This window comes from Balaenoptera borealis, assembly GCF_965194805.1.
Source record: "Balaenoptera borealis genome assembly, chromosome: 20".
Taxonomy (NCBI): Eukaryota; Metazoa; Chordata; class Mammalia; order Artiodactyla; family Balaenopteridae; genus Balaenoptera; species Balaenoptera borealis.
Window position 1 is genome coordinate 6,649,310 of NC_138879.1, and position 23,683 is coordinate 6,672,992.

General features: G+C 46.1%; 1 long non-coding RNA gene across 2 annotated transcripts in view; it reads right to left on the reverse strand.

Moving 5' to 3' along the window:
- Positions 1 to 401: 401 nt before the first annotated feature.
- The window catches only part of LOC309618979, a 32,105-nt gene continuing 8,823 nt past the window's right edge, over positions 402 to 23,683 (reverse strand). Inside the window, exons 2-4 of one of the 2 annotated variants that reach the window (XR_014238698.1) lie at positions 2,748 to 2,859; positions 1,079 to 1,327; positions 402 to 832 (exon numbers count right to left, since the gene is read on the reverse strand). This is a non-coding gene — a long non-coding RNA (uncharacterized lncRNA). The other variant, XR_014238699.1, reaches the window with a different exon arrangement.

Genomic DNA, 23,683 nt, shown 5'->3' on the forward strand with positions numbered 1-23,683 from the left:
TCTTTTTCAAAATTGTTTTGGCTATTCCGATTCCTTTGCCTGTCCATATAAATTTTACAAACATCTTGTCTCTATACAATCTTTCCTTGTTTTTATAGATCTAGAGTGTTTCCAACACACCAAGCAATTCTCCAGTCCCCAGAGGACACCAACAGAGTGTCCTACAACTTTAGCTCAGTTCTGACATTATCCACCGGAAGACAGCATCACATCCCACAGCATAAGGGTTCAGTCCCACCCAACTCCCACCCCACCATCCCCACCCCCGCTTTAGACACCAATTGCAAGTCCATGTTATTACATGTGCTTCTGACCATCCAGCTATGAATCCGAGGTTCCCATGACTCCCTTTTGGGGTTCGATTAATTGGCTAAAGCACTTCACAGAACTCAGGAAAACAGTTTACTTAGTAGAATACTGGTTTATTACAAAAGACATTACAAAGGATACAAATGAACCACTAGGTGAAGAAGTACATAGGGTGAAGTCCCGAAGGGCGCCAAGCTCAGGAGCTTCTGTCCCTGTGGATCTGGGGTGCATCATCCTCCTGGCACGTGAAGGCACCACTCCAGAAGCTCATCAAGTTTGTTGTTCAAGAGTTTTTCTGCAGCTTATCTCCAGCTCTGCTCCCCAGTGGTAGATGGAGCTGAAAGCCGCAACCTTCTATTCGCTTGGTCTTCCTGGTGACCAGCCCCATCCAGAGGCTATGTAGGGATCCCACCCTAGGTCACCTCATCAGCACCAACTCAGTTGTGTTCCAAAGGGCTTGTTACGAATCACAAAAGATACTCCTATCACTTAGGAAATTAAAAGTGTTTCAGGAGCTCTGTGTCTAGAACAGAAGACAAAGACCAAATATATTTATTATACCACCAGGTATAGACTTGTGCTACCCCAACTCTCTTTGTTCTAGGTAGGACTTTGACACTCAGATCAGACTTTGAGGGGGTTCTAAGGGTGGGAGAAATGCGAATTTTATAGAAAAACTCAAAACCGGACATTCACCTGCTTCCTGGGAGAACAGATTGTATTTTACCTGAGGAACACAAAGAATGCAAATTTGCTTTCTTTTACTCACTGAGTTGGTAAGTGGTTACAAAAAGATTCACAGACTGCTGAATGCTCCCCTCTAGGCTGCAAGGCCAAGTCTATTCACTCTTTGACAGCAAAATGATCACAACACTTCTGACTTCACCTGCAAGATATTACTTATCCATTGGAAACATGTTTTTCATCAAGGTCAAAGAACTAAAGTGGAGAGGGAGTCTGTGTGGTCTTCTTCTGTGATTGTCAAGTCTGAATATACTGCCCTCCAATTCTCTGGTTTCTAGAATAGACAAGGCTGCAGCTCAACATGGAAGCTAAGAGCAGAGTTGAAGTGGGAGTAGGTCCCGCCTGCTCCACTGGTCCCCCTGGAGCCCGGAGCCGGGACCACCCTCTCCCCATGGCCTCCTTCCTGGGACTGGAGCCCTCGCTGTCCTTCAGCCCCTCCGCTCCCAAGTCCTCTGCTCTTGCGCTAGACCTGGGGCCCATGCTGCTCCCCTGTAAACTGTCCACTTTGCTATCGGCCCTGCCCGTCTCGTGGAATTGTGGTGAGGTTCAAATGACCAAGCACAGAAAACATCTGGAAAGCTACAGCCCAAACTGGCTCCTGTAGGGAATGGAAGGGGGAAGTGGAGAAGAGAGATCAGGGACATGCCTCATCTTCAAACGACTCTGATCTTGTTTCAAATTTTTTTTTAACAATTATGAATTCCTTTCGTGATTAAAAAAAGAGTTTAGAAATGTTTACAGTGACTAAATATGTTACTGTAATAATGTATTTTGTGGTCTTCAAAGAGTTTCCAGCCTTGTTAAGCTGCCAGCTACTCTGCTATGCCTGTGTGGGGGTCGGTTGGCCCAGCTGTGGATGCCAATGAGATCAGCTGGGGTGGAACCTGGGTTCCAGGGGAGGTGGGGGCTAGAGGTGTGGCCCCATGGGGCTGTGAGGATGGCTCCTCCTTCCTCCCTCTGAGCTCCCAGGTATGGGACATGTGTTTCTCCCTGGCTGTCTGGCCAGACCAGCTTGCAGGCAGGAGCTGCGGTGCCAGAGAGAAGGATGATACAGAACAGAATGGAGTCAGCACAGAACACATTTTTAAAAAATCAATCGCCGGGACAGCAGCCCACCAGAGTAAGGGAGCTGGGCGCCAAGGCCATCATCCCAAGAAGCCAGCTTGCAGCTGCGGGTTCTGGGCATACTGATGGCTCAGCAGACACTGGGGCCAGCCTTGGCCAACTGTATTCAGTGCCCAAGGGCACAGCCGGGGGCTGGCACACCTTCACCAGGAAGTGAGGAGGAATGGAGCCGTGTGCATTTGTACTTGTTTATTTGCTGTTTGAAGCTCCTCGCACGTGGGTGTGGGTGTGAATTTCCCCATGTGGCTGGAGTCCGCCCAGGACAAGCACTTCCTTGCTCACAGCCCCTCCCAGGTCTGGGAAAGTGGCTGGGGGCACGGTCCATGGAGAACCCAGGAGACCACAGGAGCAAGAAAAGGGACCTGATAAGGAGACTACTGTTGTTCCTAACAGGGGCGGTCCCCACCCACTGTCACTCTGCTCATGATAGGAGGGCAGGTCCCCAGGATGACTCCGAAGAAGTGGGAGAGAGGCAGGGATGGCAGGGAGCCCAGGGCCCTCCAGCGAGCTGAGTACACCCGGTCACACTGAGCTCAAGTAACAGTGGCTCTCACCCCTCCAGAATTTACCTCCTGTCCCTCAGGCTCCGCAGTCATTTGGTTAGTAAGTGACAGCAGCTCACCGGAAATTCTTCATGTGCTGGGAACAAGTTCTATCCATTCCTTCTGGGCTGCCCAGGACCTGTTGGACAGAGGGAACCGGTGGTTCTCTGCTGGGGACTGCAGCTGCCCAGTGACCAATGGCTCAGGGCAGGAGTAAGAAACAACCCAGGTCCTGAGTCAGCACCACTTAAGACCTCAACCCACTCTCGTTCTGAACAAGTCCAGCCCATCAGGTTGGGAGAGACACCCAAACATCCCCTCCAACAGACTGTCGCTTACTCAAAACACAAATCTCCTCTATCAGCCCAAACAGAAATCATCATGCAGAGGGCAGCTTGAGGGCTTCCCTAATTCAGGAGCCAGCAGTTTGTTTTTTATGTTTTTTTATAAATTTATTTATTTTATTTTATTTTTTTTGGCTGTATTGGGTCTTTGTTGCTGCACGTGGGCTTTGCTCTGCTTGCGGAGGGCAGGGGCCACTCTTCGTTGTGGTGTGCAGGTTTCTCATTGCAGTGGCTTCTCTTGTTGCGGAGCACGGGCTCTAGGCGCGCGGGCTTCAGTACTTGTGGCACACGGGCTCAGTAGTTGCGGCACATGGGCTCAGTAGTTGTGGCTCATGGGCTCTAGAGTGCAGGCTCAATAGTTGTGGCACTTGGGCTTAGTTGCTCTGCGGCATGTGGGATCTTCCCCGACCAGGGCTCGAACCCGTGTCCTGCATTGGCAGGCGGATTCCTAACCACTGCGCCACCAGGGAAGCCTGCCAACAGTTTTTGTAAAGGACCAGAGAGCAAAGACTTTTGACTTTGTGGCCACGTGGTCTCCATCACAACTACTCAACTCTGCCATTGCGGCATGAACACAGACAGACAATACATCAACAAATGGCTGTGGCTGTGTCCCAATAAAACTTTATTTATAAAAATGGGCCAAGGGCCAGATTTGGCCTGTGGAGTATAGTTTGCTGACCCCTGTTGTAATTCACCAGACCCCTGCTCAGGCAGGTCTGAGCAGCCTTTAAGACTGGCCATCCTCCCTAAACTCTGGACCTGCAGTATCCCTCAAGAGCCCAGATGTCCATCACTGCAGAGAGGAGAGTTTGTATGGGGGGAGAGGAAGCAGATGTTTGCTGAACTGAGCCCTCCACCCCGACCCCGGAAATCACTTCACCTTTGCCCAATTTAATTAAACCTGATCAGATATCTCCCCAGTGAACAAGTGTTTGTGGCTCCATAAATCACCAAGGTAGGCCCCTTACTTACAGAGATGAACAAGGAGTGACCCTTCTGCAGGGGGTATGTGAGTCTAGAGAAAAAGCTGGAAGCCTGAGGAGGGACCATGGGGCTTAGGATCAAGCTGCTGTGGGAAAAAATGGGTTCAAGTCTCAGAGCTGCTGTCACTTACTAACCAAATGACCTTGAGCAAGTTACTTAATCTCTCTAGGCTTTATACTTTCCTTGATTTATAAAATGGAGATAAAAACAGTCCTTGGTTCCTGGAGCCCTGAGGTTTAGATCAGATAATACATGCAAAGCATTTAACAACTAACATTTTGGGGGCAGGGCCGTACCTGCAGCTATGGCTGTTAACTTACTCAATGGGCATCTTCCATGTGTCAGACCTGTACTAGGAACTGCTAGGTTAAATCTTATTTAATGCTCATAGCAACCCTATGAGGTAGCTCTTATTATCTCCATGTTACAGGTAAGGAAACTGAGTCTCAGAGAAGTAATAATTCACCCCAGGGCACACAGAGTTAGTTATAGTCAAAAGGGAAGTGTGAAAAAAGAATCTGAAAAAAAAAATAGCTATATATGTATGTATAACTGAATCACTTTGCTGTATACCTGAAACTAACACAACACTGTAAATCAACTATAGTTCAATAAAAACAAATAAAGGTTTTTTTTTAAAGGGAAGCATGATATACAAGAAGAAATGTACAAGAAGAAAAGGATGGGAGGGGGCAAGGGAGCTGCGGAACGTCTGAAGGCAGTGGGCAGGGAAGCAGCTCCATTGGAATAACTGCGTTTTCACTTTCTGGGGAGGAAGGGGGAGTTGCCTCTGAGCCTGTCTCTTGTACACCTGCCAGTCTTTCCCAGGAAAGGACAGGTTCTTTGGGGGTTGTTGGGTGTATATCCCAGTGCCCCCTGTACTGGGTTGGGTGGTGTCTCTCAAAAATTCACATCCACTCACCTGGAAACCCAGGTCATGACCTTATTTGGAAATAGGGTCTTCACAGACAAAACCACAGTCAGGATTGACATGGGATCAGACTGGATTAAGATGGGCCCTAAATCAAATGAGGGTGTCCTTGTAAGAACCAGAAAAGGAAACATGGCAGGCGACTTAGGGACAATGGTGATGTGGAGATGGAGGCAGAGACTGGAGTGATGTGCCTACAAGCCAAGGATTGCCGGCAGCCTCCAGAAGCTGGGAGAGGCTGGAAAGATCCTTCTCTAGAGCCTTCAGAAAGAGTGTGGCTCTGACGACACCTGGATTTCAGACTTCTGGCCTCCAGAACTGTGAGAGATTAAATTTCTGTTCTTTGAAGGCTCCCAGTTTGTGATAATTTGTTACAGCAGCTGCAGGAAATTAACACACCATGTGTGAACTTTTGAGGGTAGTTCCTGGTGTCCAGGTGCCCGGCACACTCTGAGGTCCACAATGATGTTAGTAGGATAAGAGAAGGGACAGGGAAAGGACACAGGAAGGGAGAAATCCACCGGTGGGCCAGGGTGGGTTTGGAAAGTCAGGGAGTGTAATGCAAGTTTAAGGGAAGCCACTGCTAGGAGCCAGGAATAGGGGTGAAGTTAGGAAATAAATGGGAGGCGAGGCTGGCCAAGCAAGGATTCATCTCCTCTCTGCCTGAGAACTGCAAATAAACGGGGCTGGTGACAAGTTCTTCATTAAAGAAAGATGGCGCATTCAATGAATGCATTGTTTGGTCGGCTTCCCTCTTCCATTTCAAGCTGCCCTCACCACCCCCACACCAGGGCCTGTGCCTGCACAGCTGTCCAGCAGACAATCTGAAACCACTCCCACGAAGCCATTCAACTTCTAGGTCAGGATGTGGGAGTAAAACCAGGCTAGACGGTGGCCATGTATAGACCTCTATGCTGTGGCTCTGATCTTGGTGCCCCAGGGCCTGTGCTCTACCAGGATTCCCATTGTCCAGGGCAAGCCAGCAGCACCTGGGTGACAAGGGAGGGGACTAAGGTTTCCCAGCAGGTTTTCGATTGAGAGGTTTCTTCCTGCCCCCACACTTCACCAAAGGCTGTTGTCATAGCAACAGCCCTTCTAAGCTGGACAGCTCAGGAGCCTGAGTAGTGGGACTGTTCCTTAATCCGAGTGGTAGCTTGTCTCAAAGATGGTGACCAGGGACTTCCCTGGTGGCACAGTGGTTAAGAATCCGCCTGCCAATGCAGGGGACACAGGTTCGAACCCTGGTCCGGGAAGATCCCACATGCCACAGAGCAACTGAGCCCATGTGCCACAACTACTGAGCCTGCGCTCTAGAGACCTCAAGCCACAACTACTGAGCCCGCGTGCCACAACTATTGAAGCCCACGAGCCTAGAGCCCATGCTCCACAGCAAGAGAAGCTACCGCATTGAGACGCCCACGCACCACAACAAAGAGTAGCCCCCGCTAGATGCAACTAGAGAAAGCCCGTGTACAGCAACAAAGACCCAGTGTAGCCAAAAATAAATTAATTAATTAACTAAAAAAAAAAAGATGGTGGCCATCAATTCCTGCCCTCCTATGTTCATACGACTGCCCCATTGGGAGGTAGAGTTCATTTCTCCACTCCCTTGTAGCCACGCTGCCCTGTGGCTGCTTTGACCAAGAGAATATGGCAGAAGGGATGCTGAGCCATATCCACACCCAACTCTTGAGAGGACCGGCCATTTCTACCTGCTCTTGGAGTTGTGAGCTGCCACTTAAGAAGCCAGGGACAGGAGATTGGTTCAAGATGGTGGAGTAGAAGGACGTGCACTCACTCCCTCTTGCGAGAGCACCGGAATCACAACTAACTGCTGAACAATCATCGACAGGAAGACACTGGAACTCACCAAAAAAGATGCTCCACATCCAGAGACAAAGGAGAAGCCACAATGAGATGGTAGGAGGGGCACAATCACAATAAAATCAAATCCCATAACAGCTGGATGGGTGACTCACAAACTGGAGAACACTTATACCACAGAAGTCCACCCACTGGAGTGAAGGAGCCCCACATCAGGTTTCCCAACCTGGGAGTCTGGCAATGGGAGGAGGAATTCCTAGAGAATCAGACTTTGAAGGCTAGCAGGATTTGATTGCAGGACTTCGATAGGACTGGGGGAACAGAGACTCCACTCTTGGAGGGCACACACAAAGTAGTGTGTGTATCGGGACCCAGGGGAAGGAGCAGTGACCCCACAGGAGACTGAACCAGATCTACCTGCTAGTGTTGGAGGGTCTCCAACAGAGGCAGGGGGTGGCTGTGGCTCACAATGGGGACAAGGACACTGGCAGCAGAAGTTCTGGGAAGTACTCCTTGGCATTAGCCCTCCCAGAGTCCGCCATTAGCCCCACCAAAGAGCCAGGTAGGCTCCATTGCAGGGTCGCCTCAGATCAAACAACCAACAGGGAGGGAACCCAGCCCCACCCATCAGCAGACAAGTGGGTTAAAGTTTTACTGAGCTCTGCCCAACAGAGCAACACCCAGCTCTACCCACCATCAGGAAGCTTGCACAGCCCTCTTAGATAGCCTCATCCACCAGAGGGCAGACAGCAGAAGCAAGAAGAACTACAATTCTGCAGCCTGTGGAGGGAAAACCATAGTCACAGAAAGATAGACAAAATGAAAAGGCAGAGGACTTTGTACCAGATGAAGGAACAAGATAAAACCCCAGAAAAACAACTAAATGAAGTGGAGATAGGCAACCTTCCAGAAAAAGAACTCAGAATAATGATAGTGAAGATGATCCAGGACCTCGGAAAAAGAATGGAGGCAAAGATCGAGAAGATGCAAGAAATGTTTAACAAAGATCTAGAAGAATTAAAAAACAAACAAACAGAGATGAACAACACAATAACTGAAATGAAAACTACACTAGAAGGAATCAATAGCAGAATAACTGAGGCAGAAGAACGGATGAGTGACCTGGAAGACAGAATGGTGAAATTCACTGCTTCGGAACAGAATAAAGAAAAAAGAATGAAAAAAAATGAAGACAGCCTAAGAGACCTCTGGGACAACATTAAACGCAACAACATTCGCGTTATAAGGGTCCCAGAAGGAGGAGAGAGAGAAAGGACCCGAGAAAATAGAAGAGGTTATAGTTGAAAACTTCCCTAACACGGGAAAGGAAATAGCCACCCAAGTCCAGGAAGTGCAGAGAGTCCCATAGAGGATAAACCTAAGGAGAAACACGCCGAGACACATAGTAATCAAACTGGCAAAAATTAAAGACAAAGAAAAATTATTGAAAGCAGCAAGGGAAAAACGACAAATAACATACACAGGAACTCCCATAAAGTTAACAGCTGATTTCTCAGCAGAAACTCTACAAGCCGGACGGGAGTGGCATGATATACTTAAAGTGATGACAGGGAAGAACCTACAACCAAGATTACTCTACCCGGCAAGGATCTCATTCAGATACGATGGAGAAATCAAAAGCTTTACAGACAGGCAAAAGCTAAGAGAATTCAGCACCACGAAAAAAGCTCTACAACAAATGCTAAAGGAACTTCTCTAAGTGGGAAACACAAGAGAAGAAAAGGACCTACAAAAACAAACCCATAACAATTAAGAAAATGGTAATAAGAACATACATATCGATAATTACCTTAAACATGAATGGATTAAATGCTCCAACCAAAAGACACAAGCCTGCTGAATGGATACAAAAATAAGACCCATATATATGCTGTCTACAAGAGACTCACTTCAGACCTAGGGATACATTCAGACTGAAAGTGAGGGGATGGAAAAAGATATTCCATGCAAATGGAAATCAAAAGAAAGCTGGAGTAGCAATACTCATATCAGATAAAATAGACTTTAAAATAAAGAATGTTACAAGAGACAAGGAAGGACACTACATAATGATCAAGGGATCAATCCAAGAAGATATAACAATTATAAATATATATGCACCCAACGTAGGAGCACCTCAATACATAAGGCAACTGCTAACAGCTATAAAAGAGGAAACTGACAGTAACACAATAATAGTGGGGAACTTAAAAATAAAATAAAATAAAATAAGATAAAAAAGACCCAATGCAGCCCAAAATGAATGAATAAATAAATAAAAATTTAATAAAAAAAATAGTGGGGAACTTTAACACCTCACTTACACCAATGGACAGATCATCCAAACAGAAAATTAATAAGGAAACACAAGCTTTAAATGACACAAGAGACCAGATAGATTTAATTGATATTTATAGGACATTCCATCCAAAAACAGCAGATAACACTTTCTTCTCAAGTGCACACAGAACATTCTCCAGCATACAACACATCTTGGGTCACAAATCAAGCCTCAGTAAATTTAAGAAAATTGAAATCATATCAAGCATCTTTTCTGACCACAACGCTAGGAGATTAGAAATCAATTACAGGGAAAAAAATGTAAAAAACACAAACACATGGAGGTTAAACAATACTTTACTAAATAACCAAGAGGTCACTGAAGAAATCAAAGAGGAAATAAAAAAATACCTAGAGACAAATGATAATGAAAACACTACGATCCAAAACCTATGGGATGCAGCAAAAGCAGTTCTAAGAGGGAATTTTATAGCTATACAAGCCTACCTCAAGAAACCAGAAAAATCTCAAATAAACAATCTAACCTACACCAAAAGGAACTAGAGATAGAAGAACAAATAAAACCCAAAGTTAGCAGAAGGAAAGAAATCATAAAGATCAGAGCAGAAGTTAATGAAATAGAAACAAAGAAAACAATAGCAAAGATCAATAAAACTAAATCTGGTTCTTTGAGAAGATAAAAAAAATTGATAAACCATTAGCCAGACTCATGAAGAAAAAGAGGGAGGACTTCCCTGGTGGCTCAGTGGTTAAGAATCCGCCTGCCAATTCAGGGGACACAGGTTTGAGCCCTGGTCCAGGAAGATCCCACATGCTGCGGAGCAACTAAGTCCATGCACCACAACTACTGAGCCTGTGCTCTAGAGCCCATGAGCCACAACTACTGAGCCCGCATGCCACAACTACTGAAGCCCGCGCACCTAGAGCCCGTGCTCCACAACAAGAGAAGCCACCGCAATGAGAAGCCTGCGCACCGCAACGAAGAGTAGCTCCCACTCGCCGCAACTAGAGAAAGCCCTCATGCAGCAACGAAGACCCAACACAGCCAAAAATAAATAAATGAAAGAAAGAAAGAAAAAAGAAAGAAAGGAAGGAAGGAAGAAAAAGAGGGAGAGGACTGAAATCAATAAAATTCGAAATGAAAAAGGAGAAGTTACAACAGACACCACAGAAATACAAAGCATCCTAAGAGACTACTACAAGAAACTCTATGCCAATAAAATGGACAACCTGGAAAAAATGGACAAATTCTTAGAAAGGTATAACCTCCAAGACTGAACCAGGAAGAAATAGAAAATATGAACAGACCAATCACAAGTAATGAAATTGAAACTGTGATTAAAAATCTTCCAACAAACAAAAGTCCAGGACCAGATGGCTTCACAGGTGAATTCTATCAAACATTTAGAGAAGAACTAACACCCATCCTTCTCAAACTCTTCCAAAAAATTACAGAGGAAGGAACACTCCCAAACTCATTCTGTGAGGCAACCATCACCCTGATACCAAAACCAGACAAAGATACTACAAAAAAAGAAAATTACAAACCAATATCACTGATGAATATAGATGCAAAAATCCTCATCAAAATACTAGCAAACAGAATCCAACAACACACTAAAGAGATCATACACCATGATCAAGTGGGATTTATCCCAGGGATGCAAGGATTCTTCAATATACACAAATCAATCAATGTGATACACCATATTAACAAACTGAAGAATAAAAACCATATGATCATCTCAATAGATGCAGAAAAAGCTTTTGACAAAATTCAACACCCATTTATGATAAAAACTCTCCAGAAAGTGGGCATAGAGAGAACCTACCTCAACATAATAAAGGCCATATATGACAAACCCACAGGAAACATCATTCTTAATGGCAAAAAACTGAAAGCATTTCTTCTAAGATCAGGAAGAAGACAAGGATGTCCAGTCTTGCCACTATTATTCAACATAGTTTTGGAAGTCCTAGGCACGGCAATCAGAGAAGAAAAAGAAATAAAAGGAATATAAAATGGAAAAGAAGAAGTAAAACTGTCACTGTTTGCAGATGACATGATACTATACATAGAGAATCCTAAAGATGCCACCAGAAAACTACTAGAGCTAATCAATGAATTTGGTAAAGTTGCAGGATACAAAATTAATGCACAGAAATCTCTTGCATTCCTATACACTAATGATGAAAAATCTGAAAGAGAAATTAAGGAAACACTCTCATTTACCATTGCAACAGAAAGAATAAAATGCCTAGGAATAAATCTACCTAGGGAGACAAAAGACCTGTATGCCGTAAACTATAAGACACTGTTGAACGAAATTAAAGATGATACAAACAGATGGAGAGATATACCATGTTCTTGGATTGGAAGAATCAATATTGTGAAAATGACTATACTACCCAAAGCAATCTACAGATTCAATGCAATCCCTATCAAATTACCAATGGCATTTTTTACAGAACTAGAACAAAAAATCTTAAAATTTGTATGGAGACACCAAAGAACCCAAATAGCCAAAGCAGTATTGAGGGGAAAAAACGGAGCTGGAGGAATCATACTCCCTGACTTCAGACTATACTACAAAGCTACAGTAATCAAGACAATATGGTACTGGCACAAAAACAGAAATATAGATCAATGGAACAAGATAGAAAGCCCAGAGATAAACCCACGCACCTATGGTCAACTCATCTATGACAAAGGAGGCAAGGATATACAATGGAGAAAAGACAGTCTCTTCAATAAGTGGTGCTGGGAAAACTGGACAGCTACATGTAAAAGAATGAAATTAGAACACTCCCTAACACCATACACAAAAATAAACTCAAAATGGATTAAAGACCTAAATGTAAGACGGGACACTATAAAACTCTTAGAGGAAAACATAGGAAGAACACTCTTTGACATAAACCACAGCAAGATCTTTTTTGATCCACCTCCTAGAGTAATGGAAATAAAAACAAAAATAAACAAATGGGACCTAATGAAACTTAAAAGCTTTTGCAAAGCTTTTAGGCAGAAGACCTAAATAGACATTTCTTCAAAGAGGACATACAGATGGCCGAGAAGCACATGAAAAGCTGCTCAACATCACTAACTAGTAAAGAAATGCAAATCAAAACTACAATGAGGTATCACCTCACACCACTTAGAATGGGCATAATCAGAAAATCTACAAACAACAAATGCTGGAGAGGATGTGGAGAAAAGGGAACCCTCTTGCACTGTTGGTGGGAATGTAAACTGATACAGCCACTATGGAGAACAGTATGGAGGTTCATTAAAAAACTAAAAATAGAATGACCCAGCAATCCCACTACTGGACATATATGCAGAGAAAACCATAATTCAAAAAGACACATGCACCCCAATATTCATTGCAGCACTACTTACCATAGTCAGGTCATGGAAGCAACCCAAATGCCCATCGACAGATGAATGGATAAAGAAGATGTGGTACATATATACAATGGAATATTACTCAGCCATAAAAAGGAATGAAATTGGGTCATTTGTAGAGACGTGGATGGATCTAGAGACTGTCATACAGAGTGAAGTAAGTCAGAAAGAGAAAAACAAATATCGTATATTAACGCATATGTGTGGAACCTAGAAAAATGGTTCAGATGAACCAGTTTGCAAGGCAGAAATAGAGACACAGATGTAGAGGACAAATGCATGTACACCAAGGGGGGAAAGTGGTGGTGGGGGTGGGGGTGGGATGAATTGGGAGATTGGGATTGACATATATACACTAATATGTATAAAATGGATAACTAATAAGAACCTGCTATATAAAAAATAAATAAAACAAAATTCAAAAATTGAAAAAGAAAAAGAAACCAGGGACATTAAGAATCTGCCTGCCAATGCAGGGGACACGGGTTCGATTCCTGGTCCGGGAAGATCCCACATGCCACGGAGCAACTAAGCCCGTGTGCCACAACTACTGAAGCCCGCACACCTAGAGCCCGTATTCCACAACAAGAGAAGCCATCGCAATGAGAAGCCCATACACCACATCGAAGTGTAGCCCCTGCTCGCCTCAACTAGAGAAAGCCCACTCGCAGCAACAAAGACCCAACACAGCCAAAAATAAATTAATTAATTTTTTTAAAAAAAAAGGAAGCCAGGGACATACTGCTGGACAGAGAGGCCACGTAGGGGAGCCCTGAGCTTCCACCTCAGACATCCAGCCCAGTTGGGCCTTCAGATGACCACAGCCCCAGGTGCTCTCTGATACAGCTGCACAGAGGCCCCACTCCCATGGCCAAGGAAGAATGGGCCAATTGAACCCCATCAACCCACACAACCATGAGAGACAAAAATATTGTTTTAAGCCTCTACATTTGGCAGTAGTTTGTTTACGCAGCTCTCAGTGGTAGGAATACTCTGAAAGAGTAACCCCAGTCTTATTCCCTGGCTACTTTGGGGCAACTGAACCCCCCCCACCCCATACTCCAAGTCCATGATCCCTCATTGATGATTTGGCCCAGTGGTGTCCCTGGTAACCGGCCCTGGTTACGAGGCTGAGTTGTTGGGTGGTGCTGCTCCTCCTAGGATTGGTAGGAAATCTTTACGTTAAAATCAACAAATATCTGTAAAGCAGCTAGGAGGTCTGTGGCACTCTGAGGAGCTCAAAGAGACATACAATACAACACTTTTTGTTTGAAGAGCGTTAAATAGCTTAGCAAGCATGCTAACTTATTGAACATCGTTTTACCCGTGACAACCATGAAAGAGCAAGGCAGGCATCATTCCTTTTGTTCCTGAACAGGAAAGTACACAAGACCACACAAATAGAAGCAGCAGAGCCAGAGCTGAAAGCCAAGTCACCTGGCTAACTACCTGTCCACAGCCCTCCTTCGCGCTGTACCCTGATTGTCCCCAAACCATCCAGATAGCAGTTTGGGGCTCGGTCAGGCCCATTTTCCCAGGTCAAAGGAACAGAAAGCTGGGGAAGAGAAAGTGACCACAGGTGCAACATATGTGTTATAATTATGGGCCCTAAATTTACTTTCCAGAGTTCTGCCCTTAGTTGTAATAACTTGGCAGTTACTTACCTTGCTGAGCCTGTCTCTGTCCCTGTAAAGGGAGATGCACTTCTGCAGAGAGCTGCTGTGAACCCAGGGGGAGGGCGGGCTCTTGCGACTGTCTCCAAGGACAGAGCGCGTGGAAGTGGCCCTCGGGGATTCTGGAAGCTAGGTCACCGAATGCAAGCTCTCCGCCTTGCGCTGCATGAGTAGTGTGACCTCCCCTCGCAGCCATGCTGTGAGGAAGCCCAAATCAGCCCACATGGGGAGAACCGCCCAGCCAAGCCTTTTCTGAATTCCTAACCCAAAGAAACCATGAAAGATAAGAAGATGGCGGCTGTTGCTTGAAGTCACTAAGTCTGGGGGTTATTTGCTGCACAGCAATAGATAACTGGAAGAGACTGGGTTGGCGGGGGGCAGTTAGTAGGTTGAATGGTGTCTCTACCTCCCCTTCTCCCCAGCCAAAAAAACAAACAAACAAACAAGAAAAGATACATTCCCCTGGAACCTCAGAATGTGACCCTATTTGGAATAAGGGTCTTTGCAGATATAATTAAGATAAAGATCTTGAGGGAGTTCCCTGGTGGTCTACTGGTTAGGATTCAACACTTTCACTGCCATGGCCTGGGTTCAGTCGCTGGTTGGGGAACTGAGATCCCGCAAGCCCCACGGCACAGCCAAAAATAAAAGACAAAGATCTTGAATATGAGATCATCCTGGATTGGGATGGGCCCTACATCCAGTGACAAGTGTCCTTATAAGAGACAGAAAAGAAGACACAGAGACACAGGTGCTGTGAAGCCAGAGGCAGAGATTGGAACAAGGCTGCCACCAGCCAAGGAATGCCTGGAGTCACCAGAGCTATAAAAGGCAAGGAAAGAACGAAAAATAAATTTTAAAAAAGGCAAGGAAAGAACGAAAAATAAATTTTAAAAAAGGCAAGGAAGGATCCTCTCCCTAGAGCCTTCAAAGGGAGCATGGCCTCGCTGACACCTTGATTTTGGACTTCTAGCCTCCTGAACTGTGAGAAAGTAAATTTCTGTCATTTTAAGCCACGAAGTTTGTTGTAGTTTGTCGTGGCAGCCCTAGGAAACTAACACAGAGGTGAGAGGCAGTTCAGGACCTGCTGTTATCATGACCGTAACTGTATTTTATGACTCCTGAATCAGACGCAGAACTGACAAACAGAAGTGCTCCTCTGTTCCTCGTGGGAACAAGAGGACGGAAGCTGTGTGGTCAGGACCTCTTGGATGATGAATGATGCCTGTTTGTCATGGCCAGACCCAGAGCAGACAAAAGATCAGGGCAGGAGGCAGACAGGAGCTGTCTATCTGTCGTAGTTCCTTACAGAAAAGTTCACCTAAAACAAAAATAAGCAAAAGTATGAATGACCTGTGTGTGTGTGGTGGGGGTCTCAGTCTCTTGACCCTAGAGTTCAGGTTACCTCCCTCTAATCCTCATAATTCAACTTTTTGGCAGAGGCTGGCCAAAAAATCCTTCTCCAAAAAAATCTTGTGCGGATTTGGAATGAAATCGTCATGCAGCTGGAGTTGGTGTAACTAAAATACGATGCTTCACAGAAGCACGGACATCTGCAGTGGCAACAGGTTTTGAAAAAAGGGGCTGCAAACTTCAGTGCCAACAGGGCCAGGCAGGTAGCATAAATGAGAGAAGGCTGAGTGTGGGAGACAATAGGGAGGGGTGAAGAGTGGGGCAAACGGAAGGGCTCCAGCTGATGCCTCTTGTGTGGGAACGTGGCCACATCTTCCAGTTTTCTAAGAGAAGCTGGAAATCTAGATTTCCATATAACATCTGATTTTTAAGTTCTAGTGATCAACGCAAATTTTAAACATTGGGTGGATAAAATGAAATGTGTCTGGCAATTCCCTGGTGGTCCAGTGGTTAGGACTCCGTGCTTTCACTGCCAAGGGTCCAGGTTCAATCCCTACTCAGGGAACTAAGATCCCACAAGCCCCGCAGCATGGCCTAAATAAATAAATATTAATAATAATAATAATTTAAAAAATGAACCGTGTCTGTAGACGGGATTGGGCCTGAGAGCTGCTGTTTGTGACATCTGCATCTGTGACCATCTAACCCAGTCTGGCACCATAGATGCCTTGCAAGTCTCCTCACCCTCCTCACAGTGGTTCAGTCATCAGTTCTGGAAGTTCTGACTCCACCATGGAACAGGGCGTGCTTCTGACATCTCCTCTCCACCACCAGTGCCGTCAGCTCCCCATCCTCTCCCACCTGGACCACCAACCCTGGATCCCAAGAGACACCCCTTTGGGGGCCAGGTCAGGCCTCGGTGGTCCTGCCCCAACCTCATCACCAGCCTTCAGTCCTCCCCTCTCCCTCCATGGTCCCTTTTCTTTTCTTTTTTGGCTGCACTGCTTGGCATGTGGGATCTTAGTTCCCCGACCGAGGCTCTTAGTCCCCCTGCGGTGGAAGCACGGGAATCCTAACCACCGGACCACCAGGGAAGTCCCACGGTCCCTTTCATGAGCCACACTGGGTTACTCGTTGCTTTCTGAACCCACCAGGACCCCATGGCCTCCAAGTCTCCTTTCATGCCGATCTCTCTGCTTAGAATTCCTTTCCCTCCTGCCTTTGAATTCCTCTCAGAGTTCCTGGCTCAGCTCAAATCTCACCTCTTTTCTTATTCTCTCCTGGATTCTCCCACCCTCATTCCTGGCGTCCATGGAGTCCCCCGTCTTCATTCCCGTGGACTTAATGTACGTCTGTGACTGATATCACCCCGTATCTCAGCGACTGGTTAATATTGACCTTGCTGATTAGATTACACATGTCTGGAGGCAGAGACTGACTCAGTTTCCTTTGTACCCCATGCCCCTGGCACAGCCAAGGAAGAATTTGATAGACAAATTTTGTGACCAGAATCTAGAACCCACTGGAACCCATGAGAAAGTTCCAATGTGAAAGCTTGGGAAAATGACTGCGACATCAAGGACTTTTAAAGTGACCTTGGGACTTCCCTGGCGGTCCGGTGGTTAAGACTGCGCTTCCAGTGCAGGGGATGCAGCTTCGATCCCTGGTCAGGGAACTAAGATCCCACATGCTGGGCGGCAAGGCCAAAAAAATAAATTAAAAAAAATAATAATAAATAAATAAAGTGACCTAAAGAACTGTCTCCCTGTGCTGCCATCACAATGGCAATGCCATCAACTAGGCTGGCCATTCTAACCATCGACACCCATTATTGCTATACGACTGTAATCAAGGACGATACCAACTCATACATACACAGGGATTTACACATTACATAGCATGTGCTGTGGGTTGAATTAAGCCCCCCACTCCCCAAAAAAGATATATTGAGGTCCTAACCCCCGGTACCTGTGAACGTAGCCTTGTTTGGAAACAGGGTTCTGTAGATGCTATCAAGTTAAGATGAGGTCATACTGGATTAGGGTGGGCCCTCAATCCAGTATGACTGGTGTCCTTATAAGAAGACCATGTGATACAAAGCAGACATTGGAGTGATGCAGCTGCAAGCCAAAAAAAACAAAAAAAAACAAAAAATGCCAAAGATCGCCAGCAGCCACCAGACGCTGGAAGAGACAAGGAAGCCTTCTTCCCTAGAGCCTTCAGAGGGCACATGGCCTGGCTGACAACTGATTTTGGACCTCTAGCCTCCAGAACTGTGAGAGGATACATTTCTGTTGTTTGAATCCACCCACTTCGTGGTACGGCTGCCCTGGCAAACTCATACAGCATGTTTACATCTATTCTTTGATTTGATCCTCCCAACTGCATGTTACTATCGTGATAGCCAGCCTCCGTGATGGCCCCAGCGGTCCCACCTCCTGGCATTCACTTCTCTGTGTAGTTCTTTTCCACACTGAATAGGGCCGACCTGTGTCACTATAAGCAGATAGGGTAGGGGGTCCCTGGAGAAAGAGAACCAGGCATGGCTTTCTTGACAGAAGAGAAGCCATTTTAAAAAAAAAAATTTTTAATTAATTTATTTTTATTTTTGGCTGCGTTGGGTCTTTGTTGCTGCGCACGGGCTTTCTCTAGTTGCGGTGAGCGGGGGCTGCTCTTCGTTGCGGTGTGCGGGCTTCTCACTGTGGTGGCTTCTCTTGTTGCGGAGCACGGGCTCTAGGCATGCAGGCTTCAGTAGTTGTGGCACACGGGCTCAGTAGTTGTGGCACACGGGCTTAGCTGCTCCGCAGCATGTGGGATCTTCCCAGACCAGGGCTCAAACCCATGCCTCCTGCATTGGTAGGCAGATTCCTAACCACTGCGCAACCAGGGAAGTCCGAGAAGCCATTTTTGGTCAAAGCCATTTCGTGATCTAAGCCTGGCCACAGTGCTTGCCCTTGAACAGGTCACAGTAATTAATGGTCTTAAGGGAACAAAAGAATGCAGAGACAAAGGACTATTATCGGGCAAGAGAATTAACAATAGTAAAGATAATATATCAGTTGTAAAGACTGCCAGTTCTGTTTCAATGGTAAAGATTAGCCTGAGGTGCTCAACCACCAAATCAACGGCACCTAAGGGGTGACGATGACCTTTTGCGACTTCAGTCCACTAAAGCTTGGACTCTGTCCGCTGCCCAAGCCTTTCATGAAAATGCATGTACCCTTAGTTTAAACCTTCCGCAATTTTGCTGTTCGGAGAGACACTGCTTTGGGAAAGATCCTTGGTGTTCTCTTTACTTGCTGCAGGTAATAAATCCTTTCTTCTCCTGATCTTTGGCTTGGTTGTGTCTTTCGGCTTGAACATCCACCAAGAGGCGAACCCAGTTTTTGGGTAACATAACCAATAAGATCTCGTGCAAATAACAGTGCGTGCCTTCCATGATTCAGTCACTATGTTCAGTTTCTGCCTTGCCCTCTCTCGGAACACTTGCACTGGGAAAAGCCCACAGCCTGAGGCCACTCAAACAGTCTGTGGAGAGTTCTTGTGATGAGGAACTGAGGCCTCCAGCCAACAACCAGCTCCATGTGAGGGCGCCATCTTGGAAGCAAATCCCCCAGCCCCAGTCCAGTTATTTATTTATTTGGCTGCTTTGGCTCTTAGCACTCGGGATCTTTTGTTGAGGCTCATGGGCTTCTCTAGCTGTGGCGCGTGGGCTTAGTACCCCAACCAGGGATCAAACCTGGGTTCCCTGCCTCGGAAGGCGGATTCTTAACCACTGGACCGCCCGGGAAGTCTCCCAGCAGACATCTTGGCTGCAGCCTCATGAGACACTTCAAATAATCTGGACCTCCCAGATAATCCACTCCCTGATTCCTGACTCCCAGAAACTGTGTCATAATAAATGCTTATTGCTCTTGTGGCACTAAATTTCACGGTAATTTGTTACGTAGCACTAGGTAGCAAATATGTGTTTTCCTATCTCAACCGAGGCAGTGTGCATGGTAGTTAAGAGGTCAAGTTCTGGAGTCAACTATCACTTACTAGTTACTGACTCTGAACAAGTTACTTTGGCTTCTTTGAGTTTCCTCATTTTATAAGCATGTAGAACAATTGTATCCACTTTAGAGACTGTTGGGAGGAACAAAGGAGTTAATACATAACTTATAACAGTCCCTGGCACATAGTAAACATTAGCTACTGTTATTATATGGGTGAGAAAAGAGCTGCTTAGCGGTTGGGCTGCGTCCTGGACCCAGGTCTCCTGACTTCCTGCCCAGTGTTCATAGTTTAATTGAATGCCTGGGGATAGACGCCCTGTGAGTCTATCATTTCTATCATTCTCTCCCCCTGCAGCTGGCTGTTTTAGCTGCAAAGCCCTGTCAACAGCTGGCTGCACACATTGTGCTGGTCGTGGGGAGACAGCCAGTAGGGGTCAGACTGTGGTCCAGCCCCGGGGAGAACTCCTCAGCCTTTGCAGGAGGAGGGTTAAAAAGGCATGCAAGAGTGATCCCTGGTGGTCCAGTGGTTAAGACTCCACGCTTCCAATGCAGGGGGCACGGGTTCAATCCCTGGTCGGGAAACTAAGATCCCATGTGCCGTGCGGCAAAAAAAATTAATTAATTAATTTTAAAAAAAGAAAGGCATGCAAGAGCAGGCAGCAGCAGGCTGGGTACCATCTGAGGGGGCTGCTCTGGATCACATTTCGTTGCCAGGGTGGGTCCAAGAACAGGAATGAGCCTTGGTTAGGAATGGCCAGGAGAGTGGGACAACCGTTTTGAAATGCAATACGGTTATTAGGGCGAAAGTGTTGTCAGGAGTAAATCTCTCTGCACGGCTGCTTTCGTTTAAGCAGATCAAAATGACCTCGGACAAGCAGAGGCCAAGGAGCCAAAGGCTCCCCCTGGAAGAAGTACCCACTCCCCTTTTCTTCTCTTAAGTCTGTGGCTCCTGCCCCACACCTAATAATAGGAAACAGTGAATGCCTGTAGTAAATGAGGCAATGGGGAAAAAAATCAGAAATAAGAAAAAGCAGTGGCATTTGAAATTTACCTTTGAATGAGCAGTGTCACCTATGAAAACTGGATGCAAAGAATTTCCAGGTGTGCTTGTAGCTTTCCAAAGACTCCTCGTGGCAAATGTAGCCTTTTGGAAAACATCAAGTGAGGTCACTGGGTGTGGTTTTTCCAAAACTGTCACTGAAGAGTGGTAGAATATGCCACCCCAAAATATGCCTCTTAGGCACAAGGATTATTTTGAGAAACAGCACACAGAGGAGAAACTCTAGAAGCAGAGCCACAATTACCCTTTGGCAAGAGAAATCTACATTTACAGAGGAAATCTCCATTTGCAGTGGTGTCTCCCTCTCTGTGCCAGGAAAAGAAGGGTGGCACTAAATCCTGACAATCTTATCAATGGAGAAGGTGTTGACAGAAATCTGCATAACCTTACTCTTGTTTATCACGATGCTTTTCCTTTTTCCTTTTTTTTCTTTTTTTTTTTAATCTTTTGGCCATGGCACGTGGCAAGTGGGATCTTAGTTCTCCGATCAGGGACCGAACCCGCACCCCTGAACCCACGACCCCTGCATTGGCAGCATGGAGTCTTAACCACAGGACCACAGGGGAAGTCCCCACACACCTTTCTTTTGTCTTAAGCTGAAGATGGTATCTAAGTCTGAATTCTAAGCCACCTCTTTGAGTTACTCACTTTTCCCCTGGTTATTCCCCATGTATACATGAGGTAAACATGTTAATAAACATCTGTTTGTTTTTCTCTTGTTAATGTGTCTTCTGCTACAGAGTTCCCAGCAGAGAACTTAGAAGAGTAGAGGGAAAATTACTCTTCCCTGCTCTACATCACCAAGACCTAAAATGGCCCATAACAGCATCCAAGGCCCTCACTTCATCTGACTTGCATTTTCTCTGGAGCTCTACCATGTCCACAAAGAGGAGTCTGGGTGAGAGGGGGCAAGACCAGACATCAACAGAAAATAATTCAAGATAACTGCCTCTGACCTCCAGGGAGAGGAAACCTACAAGGGGTCAGCTCCTGAAAAATGTTTCTGAGGGCTGGTCTTTGGGGACTGGCTCACACTTTCTTCTTGCGCTCTGGCTCCCCTCCCACCTCCGGGATCCTCATCTTCCAACAGACAAGAGTCTGGGGGCTTCAGATTATGGGTCTGGCCAATGCCTCTCACTGCAGCATTGCCCCCCTAAGGACTCCGCACTCTAATGCACCCTCGTTACTTCTCTCTCCATGAAAACCCCGCTCCCAGGAGTGTGTTCGTTTAATCATGCTGCTCTCCAACCACTCACCCTCCAGCTGGCTGCTACTCCTCAGCCCCAGTTCTGTTCATCACTTTACGTTCCTGGGAAGCGTCTGCTTGTCTTCAAGATAGATTTGTATTTCGGTGACTCTCAAATTCTATCAGACACAAGCATCGCTTGGAGAACTTGTTAAAATACAGAATCTGGGGCGGATTCAGAAAATCTATAGTCTTCTTTACATTTTTATTTTATTTATTTATTTATTTATTTATTTATTTATTTGGCTGCCTTGGGTCTCAGTTGCGGCACACGGGCTCCAGGACGTGCGGGCTCAGTAGTTGCAGCGCGGCTTTAGTTGCCCCACGGCATGTGGGATCTTAGTTCCCTGACCAGGGATTGAACTTGTGTCCCCTTCATTGGAAGGCAGATTCTTAACCACTGGACCACCAGGGAAGTCCATTAATTTTTATTTTATATTGGAATATAGTTGATTAACAATCTTGTGTTAGTTTCAGGTGTACAGCAGAGTGATTCAGTTATACACATACATGTATCTATTCTTTTTCAAATTCTTTTCCCATTTAGGTTATTACAGAATATTGAGCAGAGTTCCCTGTGCTACAGAAAATCTATAGTCCTGATCATAAGCTCTAGGTTATGATGAGACTTGAACTCGGAGGAACCATGCCCTAACTGGGATGATTTCAGACCAGACTGGAAAAGATTTGGGACAGGAGCACAAGACAAAGGAAGAGAAGGCTAATAGTGACTTCCTGATCCTTAGTCATGCCTTCAACACTGGAGGGCCAAAGAGTGGATGTGCGAAGGAACAGAAAACTGCAAGGCTCTCATTTCCTGGAACGCATCCCTTGTGGATCTGTTCTCTGCTTCCCACCCTGGCTCCACCCTTATGTTGCAGGAAGGGGGACCCCTCCCAGGGCCCAAGAGTGGGCTCTTGTCTAACACTTGGAAATGAATTGTCCGAGGAGACACACATGCTGACAAAGCAAGAGACTTTTTTTTTTTTTTTAGAGATGACATCCTTCTCCAATGGCAAAGTTCCAGGGTGTTTTTTTTTCTTTTCTTCTTTAATTTTATTTATTTATTTATTTTTGGCTGTGTTGGGTCTTCGTTTCTGTGCGAGGGCTTTCTCTAGTTGTGGCAAGTGGGGGCCACTCTTCATCGCGGTGCGCGGGCCTCTCACTGTCACGGCCTCTCTTGTTGCGGAGCACAGGCTCCAGACGCGCAGGCTCAGTAATTGTGGCTCACGGGCCCAGCTGCTCCGCGGCATGTGGGATCTTCCCAGACCAGGGCTCGAACCCGTGTCCCCTGCATTGGCAGGCAGATTCTTAACTACTGCGCCACCAGGGAAGCCCCCCCTTTTTTTTTAAACCTATTTTTTTTTAATAAATTTATTTATTTTATTCATTTATTTTTGGCTGTGTTGGGTCTTCATTGCTGCGAGCGGGCTTTCTTTAGTTGCGGCGAGCGGGGGCTACTCTTCTTTGCAGTGTGTGGGCTTCTCATTGTGGTGGCTTCTCTTGCTGCAGAGCATGGGCTCTAGGCGTGCAGGCTTCAGTAGTTGTGGCATGCGGGCTCAGTAGTTGTGGCTCGCGGGCTCTAGAGCACAGGCTCAGTAGTTGTGGTGCACGGGCTTAGTTGCTCCATGGCATGTGGGATCTTCCCGGACCAGGGATCGAACCCATGTCCCCTACACTGGCAGGTAGACTCTTAACCACTGTGCCACCAGGGAAGCCCAAAGCAAGAGACTTTAATGGGAAGGGGCGCCCGGGTGGAGAGCCAGTGGGGTAAGGGAAACCGGGAGAACTGCTCTGCCACATGGCTCGCAGTCTCGGGTTTTATGGTGATGGGGTT